Source organism: Pan troglodytes, chromosome 22 (assembly GCF_028858775.2).
Source record: "Pan troglodytes isolate AG18354 chromosome 22, NHGRI_mPanTro3-v2.0_pri, whole genome shotgun sequence".
NCBI lineage: Eukaryota > Metazoa > Chordata > Mammalia > Primates > Hominidae > Pan > Pan troglodytes.
The window spans coordinates 36,439,964-36,453,351 of NC_072420.2; the positions used below are offsets into that span (position 1 = coordinate 36,439,964).

The 13,388-nt window shown below is 41.9% G+C and overlaps 1 long non-coding RNA gene across 1 annotated transcript in view; it reads right to left on the reverse strand.

The window, feature by feature from the left end:
• LOC134809253 (uncharacterized) overlaps positions 1-6,926 on the reverse strand; it is a 355,314-nt gene extending 348,388 nt beyond the window's left edge. The window contains exon 1 of the long non-coding RNA XR_010154519.1: positions 6,821-6,926. This is a non-coding gene — a long non-coding RNA (uncharacterized LOC134809253). The remainder of the gene's footprint in view (positions 1-6,820) is intronic.
• Positions 6,927-13,388: the final 6,462 nt, after the last annotated feature.

Genomic DNA, 13,388 nt, shown 5'->3' on the forward strand with positions numbered 1-13,388 from the left:
TTTATGAAACTACAGAAGTTTCACTGTTGCCATCAATCTGTGAGTCCCAGCAGGAAAAGGAATTGATGGGCTGATAAGGGTCCACTTCACCTGCTTTTGAAGGAACCACACCTCTTGTCTTTCATGAATTATTAAAATCGAGATACAAAAGTTGCCATTCTGGAAATGGATGGATGCTGTTAGCTGTCATGTGACAAGTGAGGTTTTATTTATTTTTAGCTCACAGTTCCCTCTCACATACATACTGAGAGACTGAAAAAAATGCTGGGGATCATTAAACATGACTGGTTTTATGATATCTAACTACATCTTCAACGTTTACTAAGACAAAAATTTAATCTTTAATCTCAATTATATTACACATCATGAATAATGTGGACCTGAATTCCAGCTCCTGATTTCTTATGAAGTCAGTCTACAAAATAATCAAATTAATTTATACAAGTTACCCAGGAAAAATGGTTTGATGACTATGGGTACATCTCACTTGCTTAACTTATTTAGTGTTAAGCTTAATTTCCACAAGAGGTTGGAGCTACTAAGAGTTGTTTGTTAAGAAGCTGCGAAAAGAGCATACTTAGGTGTTTCCACACCAAACCAGACTGTGAGCCCCAGAAATGGACATGAGAGGCCTTACAAGACCTTCTTCTCCTTTACGGCCATTTCCTAAAGCAAATATCAAAAGTCTGCATTACCCATGAGTTGAACCATCCTATGCATACAAAATGGCCACTCAGAAGGATTACGTAAAAGCTGCCATTCCTTTCTAATAGAAATGAGTTTGTGCACTCAAAGTCAGCAGTTCATCCACATTATATCCCAGAGGACTAATTTCTGCAGCTAGAGAACTGGAAAACCTCAGCATTTTCAGGGAGAACAGAAACGTTATCCTATAGCTCTCCCTGCACCATCCTACCCTCCTCCTTGCCCACAGCCACTGACGAGTCAGTGATAAAAGACTCCATCTTCACCTCAACTTGGATTTCATTTTTACTCTCCACTCCCTTAGACTTAAGGTTCTAGAACATTCCTTGCTTTTCAGACTACCTTCAACTTGATCCGAGATTCAAACACCAGTCTCCCTGGTGTTTTTCTTTCTTATTCTCAGAAACATATTCTCTGCTAGACTACGTAACCATTAACTCCACACATCCTAAATTCTCTTACAAAAAAAAAAAAAAGAGACAGGGTCTCTGTTGCCCAGGCTGGACTTGAACCCAAGGCCCAAGCGATCATTCCACCTAAGCTTCCCAAGTAGCTGGAACTATAGGTGACTCCACACATTCTGAAGAGGAAGCTAGCATCCTCCCTACACAGCCTATTTTTGGTCCTATTATAGTTCTACCTTTTTTATAAATGATAAACTGATAACGGCTTCAAGAAACAAGTAAACTTTGAAAGACTGCAAAGGAACCCTTCCCTTAACCCTCCTCCATCTCCCCTCCATACATTCACCTTATTTTCCAGAGCCTGCTCTCCTCGACTACCTCATTCCAATTTACCACATGTTGGCTTCTGAAGAAAGCCAACGTTTGGAAGCCAATGTGTGGTAAATTGCTCATTGCTAACTGAGGTGTATTTAAGTTTGCATAGTGACAATTATGAGCAGTATTTCATACATTCTTAGCAGTCAGAGAAGCCTTCCTGCGAATGACCACCACTCTTCTACCTCTTTTTCCCCTCCTCTCCCACCCATGCACACATCCCTTTCTGTTTATGGAATTCATAAAAACATGTAGCAAGCTGAATCTAAAAAGTCCCTGGTCCCTCCTAAAGAAGTCTGTTATAAAGAGTGGAAGAAACAGCCAAAGAAGCTATTGCCAATGAAAAGAGAGACCTCGAACCTTAATATTGTTTCCCATGTCTTTGCTCAACACATTGGAAGAGATTTTATGGGTTTTGTTTTTCCAGTACAGTTGACTCTTTCACAATATGGGTATGAACTATGCAGGTTCATTTATACAGACTCTTTTTCAGTAAAAGTTACACTGAACATGCCTCCTCTCCTGACTCCCCTTCCACCTCCTCCATCTCTGCTGCCTCTGCCCATCTCTGCTGCCTCTGCCCCTCTTGACACAGCAAGGCCAACCCCTCCACTTCCTCCTCCTTATCAACCTACTCGACATGAACATGATGAAGATGAAGACCTTTATGATGATCCACTTCCACTCAATGAATAGTAAATGTATTTCATCCACCTTTTTCTTAATAACATTTTCTCTTCTCTAGCTTACTTTATTGTGAGAATGCAGTACATAATATATATATAACATACAAAATATGTGCTAATTGACTGTGTTATCAGCAAGGCTTACAGTCAACAGTAGGCTATTGGTTAAGTTTTTGAGGAGCAGGCTATTGGTGAAGTTATACGTGGATTTTCAACTGCATTGGTGGCGTTGGGGGGGGCGGTCAGCATCCCTAATCACCACATTGTTCAAGGATCAACTATAATTTCTTTGCTGTGCCCAAAATTTGAGAGGTACTTATAACTGCTGGTAGAATTTTTCCTGTGTAAAAATAGGTAGCATTTGTCTGAGAAAACCAAACCTGGGAAAGCACAGATTCAATCTGAATTCCAAAAGGGTGTGCTTTCCCATCTGTACACTAAAAGATTTCCCTGTAATTCCATTTGCTGGTGCCTGCACATTTTTCAAATTAAACTGGAGGAAGGAAGAGAACACTTGTCCTTGAGAAGTTTATAGCAACAGAAGCATGAGAATAGAAACTTTTGATAACTTAGAAAAATTAAACACCTCTAAACAGCACCCCAAAAAAGTTAGCCATTTTTAAGATATGAACATTTTATTTTTTCTTAATTACAGCATTGAATATTGTAAGTAGATCAAGTGTGTTTGCTCCTGTTATTAAGAGCAAGAAAGGAAGATTGGCCAGGCATGGTGGCTCATGCCTGTAATCCCAACACTTTGGGAGGCCGAGATGGGTGGATCACTTCAGGTCAAGAGTTCAAGGCCAGCCTGACCAACATGGTGAAACCCCGTCTCTACTAAAAATACAAAAATGAGCTGGGCGTGGTGGCAGGCACCTGTAATCGCAGCTACTCAGGAGGCTGGGGCAGGAGAATCACTTGAACCGGGGAGGTGAAGGTTGCAGTGAGCCAAGATTGCGCCATTGCACTCCAACCTGGGCCACAGAGTGAGACTTTGTCTCAAAAAAAAAAAAAAAAGATTATCCTTTTAGTGCTTGAAAGTGCTCTGCCCTTTAAAAAATATACCTTACAGAGACTAGAGACATATAACTAAATGCAATCTTAGACTGAGTCCTTATTGAAGGAAAAAAAGTGTTATAAGTACATTGTTGGGTCAATTAACAAAACTGGAATATGGACAGTAGATTAGAGTATTATATTGAGGCAAAATTTACCAAAGTTGATAAGCGTACTACAGCTGTGCAAAAGAATAAATATTCCTAGTCTTAGGAAATACACTCTGAGGGATTTAGGGGTAAAGGGCCACGGTGTACGCAACTTGCTTGCAAAGGAGACAAATATATTGTTTCTATGTTATGCATACATGTATATGTGTATGTATGGAAAGAGAGAGCAAATGATAAAGCCAATGGAATAAAATGTCCACAACAGGTGATTCTGGATAAAGGGTATTTGTTGTGCTTCTCAGTATTTTTACTATTGCAATTTTTCTATAATTTGAAATGAGTTCCACACTAAAAGTTTAACAAATATACATCTTACAGTTTGAAATTATGTTTTAAAGAAAAGTTGGAAAGCGGAGAGACAAAAGGGGGAAAAAAACAGTAAAAAATTAATTTCGGGAAAATAATTATCCACACATCTAGGTGGCTTCTTCCCATCTTCTGAGACAGGTCAGCATCATAGATGCCTACTGTACTCCAGTCCTCAGCCTCATTCTTATCTCTCCAGTCTTCCTGATCAGGAAACAGCTTCAAAGGTCAGTCAGGTTGGCTCAAAAAATCCACAGACAAAATGGGTGAAAATGAGTATCTTGGAAATGGTATGTTGCATCCTCTTGGTCCTGAGCACTCCGCCTCCTCGTGCTGCTCCTGGAGCCACCACTGAATCAGGCAAACACATTTCTTTTCTTTCATTTTTTTTTTGTTTTGGTTTGGTTTGGTTTTTGGTTTTTGATTTTTGTTTTTTGTTTTTTTTTTTGAGACGGAGACTTGCTCTGTTGCCCAGGCTGGAGTGCCATGGTGTGATCCTGGCTCACTGCAACCTCTGCCTCCCGAGTTCAAGTGATTCTCCTGCCTCAGCCTCCCAAGTCACCGGGCTAAAGGTGCCCACCACCACGCCTGGCTAATTGTTGTGTTTTTAGTAGAAACGAGGTTTACCAAGGCTGGTCTCGAACTCCTGACCTCGGGTGATCCGCCCGCTTCAGACTCCCAAAGTGCTGGAATTACAGGTGAGGCAAACACATTTCTATGCCAGACCTCTAGGGGGAACTCCTTGGGATTGACGCTCAAAGGCATGAAGCTTTGAATTTCTCTGTCAATGTTACAAAACTTAAAACCCCCTTCGAAATAGATGGCTACGCTGCAGACCAAGGTACTAAACAATATTTTGTTATAACAATAATCATTAGTGATGTCAATTGAGAAAAATGACGACATAAGTCTCAATCATTTTAGGAAGTTTATTTGCCAAAGGTAAGAATGCGAGCCTGGGAGACAGGTCTATGCCTTTCTCCAAAGATGATTCTGAGGGCTCTAAATTTAAAGGGGAAAGGGCAGGATATTGCGAAGTACACAATTTTCACGTAAGAGGGGGCTAGGAAAAATTAGTCATCCGTGCCTTTGTCTGGCTCAATAAATCTGCATTTTTTTATGTAAGATGACACAGACAAATAAGGCAGAGGAAAAAGGCAGGCAATCTGCATTTTACATAAGATAACATAGACAAAATGGGGCAGGGAAATAATCAGATAGGCATTTGGGTCAGTTGGGCAGGAGGATGGCTGCACCTGTAAAGATAAGCTATCAATTTGCATTGCCATGGTGAAATTTTAACAGAAACACCTTAGAGTAAAGATCTTGCAGCTCACCAGGAATTTACTTGTAGGCAAAATATGGGGGAGACATGTAGCTTTTCATCTTGTAGCCATCTTATTTAGGAATGAAAAACGGGGAGGCAGGTTTGGGTGACCCCGTTCCTAGCTCCACTTTTCCCTTTGGCTTAATGAGTTTGGGGTCCTAAGATTTAATTTCCTTTCACAATATCATTCTATTCTAAGCCACTGAAATGTGTTAACTCATTTAATCCTCACAACAACCTTGTAAGAGAAGTATATGATTACTTCCAGTTTATAATACAAATGAAGAAATCAAAGCCCAGACAGAATAAGTAACTTGCCCAAGGTCATGCAACTGGTAAGCCACTGAATTTGAACCCAAGAAATTTGACTTCAAAGACCACATTCTTAATTACCACACTCAACTTCTCAACTGCACCATCCTAAGACCCAGACATCAACCTTCATCTGTTAGCCAGTTAGAACAATTCAAATTATCCCGGTTGAGTGGCCTGGATGTCACTACAGATGCAATATTGCCTTTGTTTACAATCCCATTGTCTAAGCTTCATAAGGCAAACCCCTATTGAAAAGTCAAGTTTACTCCATGGTTGCTATTAAATTTCTAGGGCCATGTTCAGCATTTGTTCTTTTCACCCCCGTCAAATGAACTGGATAGACTAAGCAACTAACTGATTTTCTCCATAAAATCTTCAACAATTTTCACATAACCCAAAATGATCTCTCCCCTCTAAATCCATTATGAATCATCAGGTGGTGTTTGGCTTCCGTAACAATAGAAAATGTGCCATTTCCTTGCACATAATCCCTGGGTGGCAGGACCTAAGATTTGTTCGGTTGGCTTAGCTCATACTTCACATAGATTCTGATCAAGAAACCTATTTTCCCCTCTCTGGGAAGCAGGAGATCCATGGCTGGCTTTCATGGAAAACAAGCAACCACTTATCTCATGGGCTTTCTAGTCTCAAAGGAAAGCCCCACAGCTATAATAGGGAGGGTGCTGTAGTAGAGGTTATAGAAGTAGTAGTAGTAATAGTCTCATAGCACCAGTAATAGGAGTAGTGGCTAACATTTCACCAAGTATCAGGTCCGACTTTAAATACTTTACCTCATCACATCCCGATGATGTAAGTACTGTCGTATCCCATTTTATAAATGAGAAGGCTGAGGCACAAAATAAGGCAGGTATGTGGGCCCTTGGAAAGTCAGATTTTGCAGCCACCTTGTATTGGTCAGATACTCTTACCACTGTAGCAAACAACCCCACTTCTCAGTAGTGTCACCTAATGAAGATTTATGCCCCACTCATAGCACAGTCTGATGAGATACTCAGCAGCATCCTTCCACAAGGTGATTCAGAAGCCCTGGGCCCTCCCTCCTAGAGGCTCCATCATCCTCTGGTCTTTGGAGTTCTCCATGGACCATGTCCAGTTGATGGAGAATAAGGAGGCCTGAAATATGGTCTCCTGTGTGATCAAGAGAAAAATGAACACATTGATGAACACCCGTCATGCTCTCAGAGCAATCTTAGAAGCATGGGTCACTTAGGGACAGGGGATAGAGAGCAAGAGAAGAATGCTGGCCCCAACCACCTCTCCAGTGTGAATGCCACCTTCCCTCCCTCACCATTCCCCAAGCAGAGAACCAACATTCACACAAATCGGATTATGACTTCTGGTGTTTTCAAGAACAGTCAGTCCTCTGAGTCTTCCAGGCCAGAGTCTCCCTCCACAACTAAACGCAGAAGTGGGGTGGAATAAAGGCCAGAGGTACGTGAACTTTCCCTGACTCACCTGGGCTTTGGCCGGAAATAAGCAAAGTGCTGATACCTGACGTAGCCGTGACCTGGGCAAGGTATTGTTTCACATGATCCTGTTCCTGAGTGCTTAGGCAAGGCTCGACCAGCCTGAGTCTCACTCTGGTTCCCACCACACCTTGTTTATTAAGTCACAAAACTTTCATGAAGTTAAGCCAGGCATAGCGGGGCTCATCTGACTACAGCTACAAGCCTCCAGAAGAATGCTGGCACTAAGACAGACATTTGTCGAAGGGTGACTACCTCTCTGCTTGCCATTCAATTATGTCCTGTTTGTTATGAATTTTATTTGATTCCTCCATCAGAATTTCCTTTCCAATTATGGACAGTGAAGAGGTATCTTATCAAACATCAGATCCAGGACATTCAGACTTCCATGTGTCCAGAAGACAAACCCTCGTGTTGCCTTTAAAATACCTCTCCGCCAGGCACGGTGGCTCACACCTGTAATCCCAGCACTTTGGGAGGCCGAGGTGGGCAGATCACCTGAGGTCAGGAGTACGAGACCAGCCTGGCCAACTTGGTGAAACCCTGTCTCTACTAAAAATACAAAAATTAGCCAGGCGTGGTGGTGGGTGCCTGTAATCCCAGCTACTCAGGAGGCTGAGGCAGGAGAATCGCTTGAACCCTGGAGGTGGAGGGTGCAGTGAGCCGAGATCACACCATTGCACTCCAGCCTGGGCAAGAAAAGTGAGACTACATCTAAAATAAATAAATAAATAAAATACCTCTAAAAGATCTCAACTTTGCCTATTTTTATTGTTTCAGGAGACATGTATATAGTAATGCCACTATCCAAAGATATCTTCAATGATGTAACATCATTAATTCAATGTTTTCTTTTTTAAAAAAAACTTTTGAGTCAACATAACTTTTTCCCTGACCGTTTTGTTCCTTGATGTTCTTACCTTTACCTGGTGTCAAAACCCATCTGTGAGCACAGTTAGATAAGGCTTCTCATTGTTCTCAGGGTGCATAAAATCCCTCTCCCTCCCTTCCTTCTCTCTCTCTCCCTGTGCCTTTCTCTGGCTCTCTCTTTTTCTGCCTACCTCATCTCTACCCTTCCTCCTTCCAGAAGCTTTCAAATACAAATTGAGAAAGAAGAAAACTCCCCAAATAAAACTATACAAGCAAATCCATTCGGCATAATATCTGTGTCATTCTGTATGAAAATCATTAGGTAAGTGTGACCTGAGAGAATTAGAGAAAATAAATAGGAGCAACTAGAAACCAATACACCTGGTATAACTAATAAAGAAAACATGAGACTTTTAGTGAAAGGAGTTAAATAAGACCACTGAAAGTTGATGTGATAGGAACCACATCAGGACTAAGCACCTTTTAAATAAACTAATCCTGCACTTTAGGAAATCAAAACTACAGCTGGCAGTATCCAGTTCACATCACTGTGCTGAGTGCCTATCAAAATGAGGTTTTGTGTTCCCATGTATATCCCACTCACAATGGCAAAGATATGGAACCACCCTAAGTGTCTATCAACAGATGAATGGATAAAGAAATGGTGGTATATGTACAAAGTGGAACACCATTTGGCCATGAAAAAGAATAAAATCCTGTCATTTGCAGTAACATGGATGGAACTGGAAGTCATTATGTTAAGTGAAATAACCCAGGCTCAGAAAGATGAATATTGCATGTTCTCACTTATAGGTGGGAGCTAAGAAAAGGGGAGCACATGGAGGTAGAGAGTGGAATGATAGATACCAGAGACTGGGAACGGTGTGTGGGTGGGAGGCAGGGGCATGAAGAGGGGTAGGTTAATGGGTACAAACATATAGTTAGATAGAAGGAATAAGTGCTAGTGTTCCATAGCAGAGTAGGGTGGCTACAGTTAACAACAGTGTATTGCATATTTCAAAATAACTAGAAGGGAGAACGAAAATGTTCCCAACACACAGAAATGAGAAATACTCGGGTGATGAATATACAAAAACCCTGACTTGATCATTTCACATTTATGCATGTCATAAAATTTCACATGCACCCCATAAATATGTACAAATATAATATATTGATAAAATAAAATGAGTGCTGTGTTACACACTGGGGTTGGAGGGCTAAATCAGAAGTGATCTCTGCCCTTGAGGAGGGAGTCAGACTAAGGGTTCCCCTACAAGATGGTCAACGTGATGACAGACGTGCAGGAAGAACAGAGGACTGGACTTCAATGTCCTGGGGACAGGGATGGGATCTGGCATATGTAAGAGGAAAGAGCCAACCTCAGGTGTAACCAGAGTAGAATACAAGAAAGAAGTAATTAGCAGAAGGTTTGCCGAGATGTCACGGGGGAAGTATGTGGATAAAACAAAGGCCGGGGGAACGGGGGAATGTGTGGAAGAAGAGTCTGGCCTGATGTAACTCAGAGGCCACACAAGAGGCACGGAGCAGGCGAACTTTCACCTGCAGACTGTTCTAGAAAGCAGCACATCTGAGGCTTTCTTCACTCTCCTTGGTGATAACTTCCTCTATCCGAATGTAGAAGAGACCATGAGAAATGCTACCTAGGATGAAGTTCTGATTAACCAAGATAAACCATCTCTGGGAGAGTAGAAGTGGCAGAAATACAGAAGAAAGCTTCTACCATCACCTTGGAGTTTTACAGCCAGGCAGGAGAGTGAATTTGAAAAAGGCTAAAGAAAGCTCAGAAAAAAAATTACGGCCAGGTGTGATGGCTCACGCCTGTAACCCCAGAACTTTAGGAGGCCGACACGGGCAGATCACTTGAGATCAGGAATTGGATACCAGCCTGGCCAACCATGGTGAAACCCCCCCTCTACTAAAAATACAAAAATTAGCTGGGTGTGGTGGCATGCACTTGTAATCCGTAGCTACTCGGGAGGCTAAGGCATAAGAGTTGCTTGAAACTGGGAGGCAGAGGGCAGAGGTTGCAGGAAGCTGAGATAACACCACTGCACTCCAGCCTGGGTAACAGAGTGAGACTCCATCTCAAAAAATAAATAAATAAATAAAAAATAAAAAATAAGGCCGGGCACGGTGGCTGACACCTGTAATCCCAGCACTTTGGGAGGCCAAGGCAGGTGGATCACAAGGTCAGGAGATCGAGACCATCCTAGCTAACACGGTGAAACCCCGTCTCTACTAAAAATTTTAAAAAATTAGCCAGGCGTGGTGGCGGGTGCCTGTAATCCCAGCTACTCGGGAGGCTAACGCAGAAGAATGGCATGAGCCCAGGGGCGGAGCTTGCAGTGAGCGCAGATCATGCCACTGCACTCCAGCCTGGGTGAGAGAGCAAGACTCCGTCTCAAAGAAAAAAAAAATATTACATAGACTTCCATGGGCAAAGTCATGAGAAACGAAGACAATTCAAGAGAAATTCAAGGCTCCAGAAAAGTGAAATTGGTTGTAGTGATACAGTCAGAAATAATGCCTGTATGACTACTTAAAAACATCCTGCATTAAAAACATTTTAGAAATTATTAATAGAAAAAGTTATAAAAATGAAATTAAAATCACTCATAATTTCATTAACCAGAAGTTTTTTCTCCAATAAATACACTTAAATTGGAAAATAGTATAAACAGTACATCCTACTTTTCTTTCACTTAGTATAAGAGTATCTGCCATTAATTTAGCTTTCTTTGAAAAATGTGACTTTTCCAAAAAATAACAGATCTTGGCGAGGTTGTGGAAAAAACAGAATCTTATACACTGTTGTTGGTAATTTAAATTAGTTCAACCATTGTAGAAAGCAGTATGGTGATTCCTCAAAGAGCTAAAAGTGGAACTACCATTCAACCCAGCAATCCCATTACTGGGAATACACCCAGAGGAATATAAAGCATTCTACCATAAAGACACATGCATGCCAATGTTCACTGCAGCACTGTTCACAATAGCAAACATGGAATCAACCTAAATGCCTGTCAATAACAGACTGGATAAAGAAAGTGTGATACATATCCACCATGGAATATTATGCAGACATAAAAAAGAATAAGATCATGTCTTTTGCAGGAACATGGATGGAGCTGGAGGCTATTATCCTTAGCAAACCAACACAGAACAGAAAAGCAAATACTGCATGTTCTCACTTATAAGTGGGAGCTAAATGACAAGAACTTGTGAATACAGAGAAGGAAATAACAGATACTGGGGTCTACTTGAGGGGGAGGGTGTGATGAGGAACAGGAGCAGAAAAGATAACTATTGGGTACTGGGCTTAATACCTGGGTGACACAATAATAGGTACAACCAACCCCCATGACACATGTTTACCTATGTAACAAACCTTCACATGTGCCCCCAAACCTAAAATAAAAATTAAAAAAGGAAATGTGTCTTTTCATAGCTGTGAATGGTGTCCATTATATGGATGTTAGACAATGATTTCAGCACTTCCTTATTGCTGGAAAGAGGTCATTAATAATTTATTGACATGATAAATAACACCATGATGAACATCTTCAAGGCTTTTGCTATTCCTTCACAACAGGGTGGGCTCTTCCTCAGCTCCTATGTGAATATGGATTGCTGATGTTCTTACTTGGACTGCTGTGAAAATATTCCTGGCTAGCTAAGGCACTTGTCTAAGGAAAATACTACAGCGCTTACTTTTCAGTTATCCTTGATAATAGAGGGAAAAGGAGATGAAAACAGGCGCTATTTCATCTACTTTCTGCTTGGCCTAAAAATGCATGGGAACAGTTCCAGAGAATTCCCAGACACCGTGGGTGGCTCTGAGGGGCTATTTTTACAATAACTAATTTTGTTCATTTTCTTTTGTGCCAATCAGAAGTTTGGCCAGTGAATCTTCCCCCACCCTCCTCATTCTAGTCTCTATAAAACAGATTACTTTTTCTTTATACATACCACACACATGGGAAGGGAGAAATACACGAGAGATGGAAATGCAACTAACTTTGTCCGGGCTCTGCAAGTTGTTCATGAAATTACAAAGCCAAGGGAAAAAATAAACACACTGTTGGAAGAGAAGCCAGAACTCTGAGCTGAAGCATTGGCTTGTGTGTTACAGCAGAAGCCTGCATGTGGTCGACAGTTAGAGAAGACAGTAGCCATGGGGTCAAGAGGACAGATGGGCATGGGCAATCCAGGAAGCCGAGCCTGTGGTCAGTGGCCTGTGGGGAAGCTGAGACTGTTTTTGTCCACAGTTGAGTAAGTTTGCTGTTAGAAGAAACTCCTTTGAGGCAGCTTGAGGCCTTCACGAAAAATGCAGCCTAACCTCTAAGGAATAATGTCTATAATGGGTCTCACGAAATCTGCAAAGAATTGTTGAGCATCTTTAAAGGCTGGTGTCCTGCACTGCCTGCCAAGGGTAAAGCCAGTGGACCTGTGTATCTCACAAATCTCAGAAACAGCTGATTCTTTAGAGCCTTGTTCAAATGAAAATACTCCCAGAGGTCTTGCGACTAGGCTGCATTGCTCACCACTCAGACAGGAGCCTTCCATGAGCAAAGGAGAGACACAACTTTACAATGGCTCCAGCTGCAAGGAACTGCATTTTTTCGAGAGCCAGATGGGTTTCTCCAGATAACACACTGTCCTCCCTACTGGAAGCTCCAGAGAACTCCAGGAGGAGAAGGAAGAAGAGGCTTTAAAAATGTCTAGCCATGCAGTGAGTCACCAAGCAGCTCTTCGCCTTGTTGTTCTCTCTTTCCTAATGTCAGTAAGGTCACCTCTGAACAGAAGAACACCCATTGGGGGCCCATGGAGGAGAGAGTGTCCTGGGGAGCGCAAGTAGGCTCCTGGTTGCAGCCGGGGAAGAGGAGGGCGGTGAAACGAACAGGCTCAAGTAGTAGCCTGCTCTTGGCAGGAGCTGCTGCTAATTTTCCTTGGCTGGCTCTGACTACCTGTCTGAAAGCAATGCAATGCAGGAAGGAAATTTTTCAAGAGATTAAACTATTATTGTTTCCTGTGTGGCTGTCTTCACTGGTGTATGAAAAGAAAAAAAAAAAGGCTTTAAGGGCACTTGAAAAGAGATTTGTCTGAATAGCAGGGTGGTTGTGATTCATCCCCCACCTCCAGTCGGGATTTGGCCAATTTCCTCAGGAAAGTGGTTGATTAGGACCCATGGATTTATCCGTGGCCTAAATATAAGATGTCATAAAGGTGATTAATGGTAAGCTCACCATCAGAGGGAGTTAAGAGTTTATAAAAGCTATTTTTAACAGGTTGGAAGGCGAAAAAAACTCATTTGTCCTGTTGCCAACATGTTTCAATGGTTAAAAACCTCTTTGTAGGCCCTGATAATTCATGCTACCAACTGTTAAAGGTCGTTGTATTTTCTGATTTTACAAGTTTGTTTGAAAAATTGATTCACTGTGTTTGGCTGTTTATATAAAAGCAATGAGGGGGAAGGAAAAGACCACGTTATTTCCACCATGATTAGCGATTGCTGCGCGTGGTGACACTTCAGTACAAGAGCCTTGTTTCTTCTTTCCACCCCGCCTCAGGGGTGAAAAGGGGCCTTTCTGTTTATGCTCCTACCACATAAATAGCAACTGATGGAGGGTGACCCGAGATAGTTTTCAGAGCCCAAACAAAAT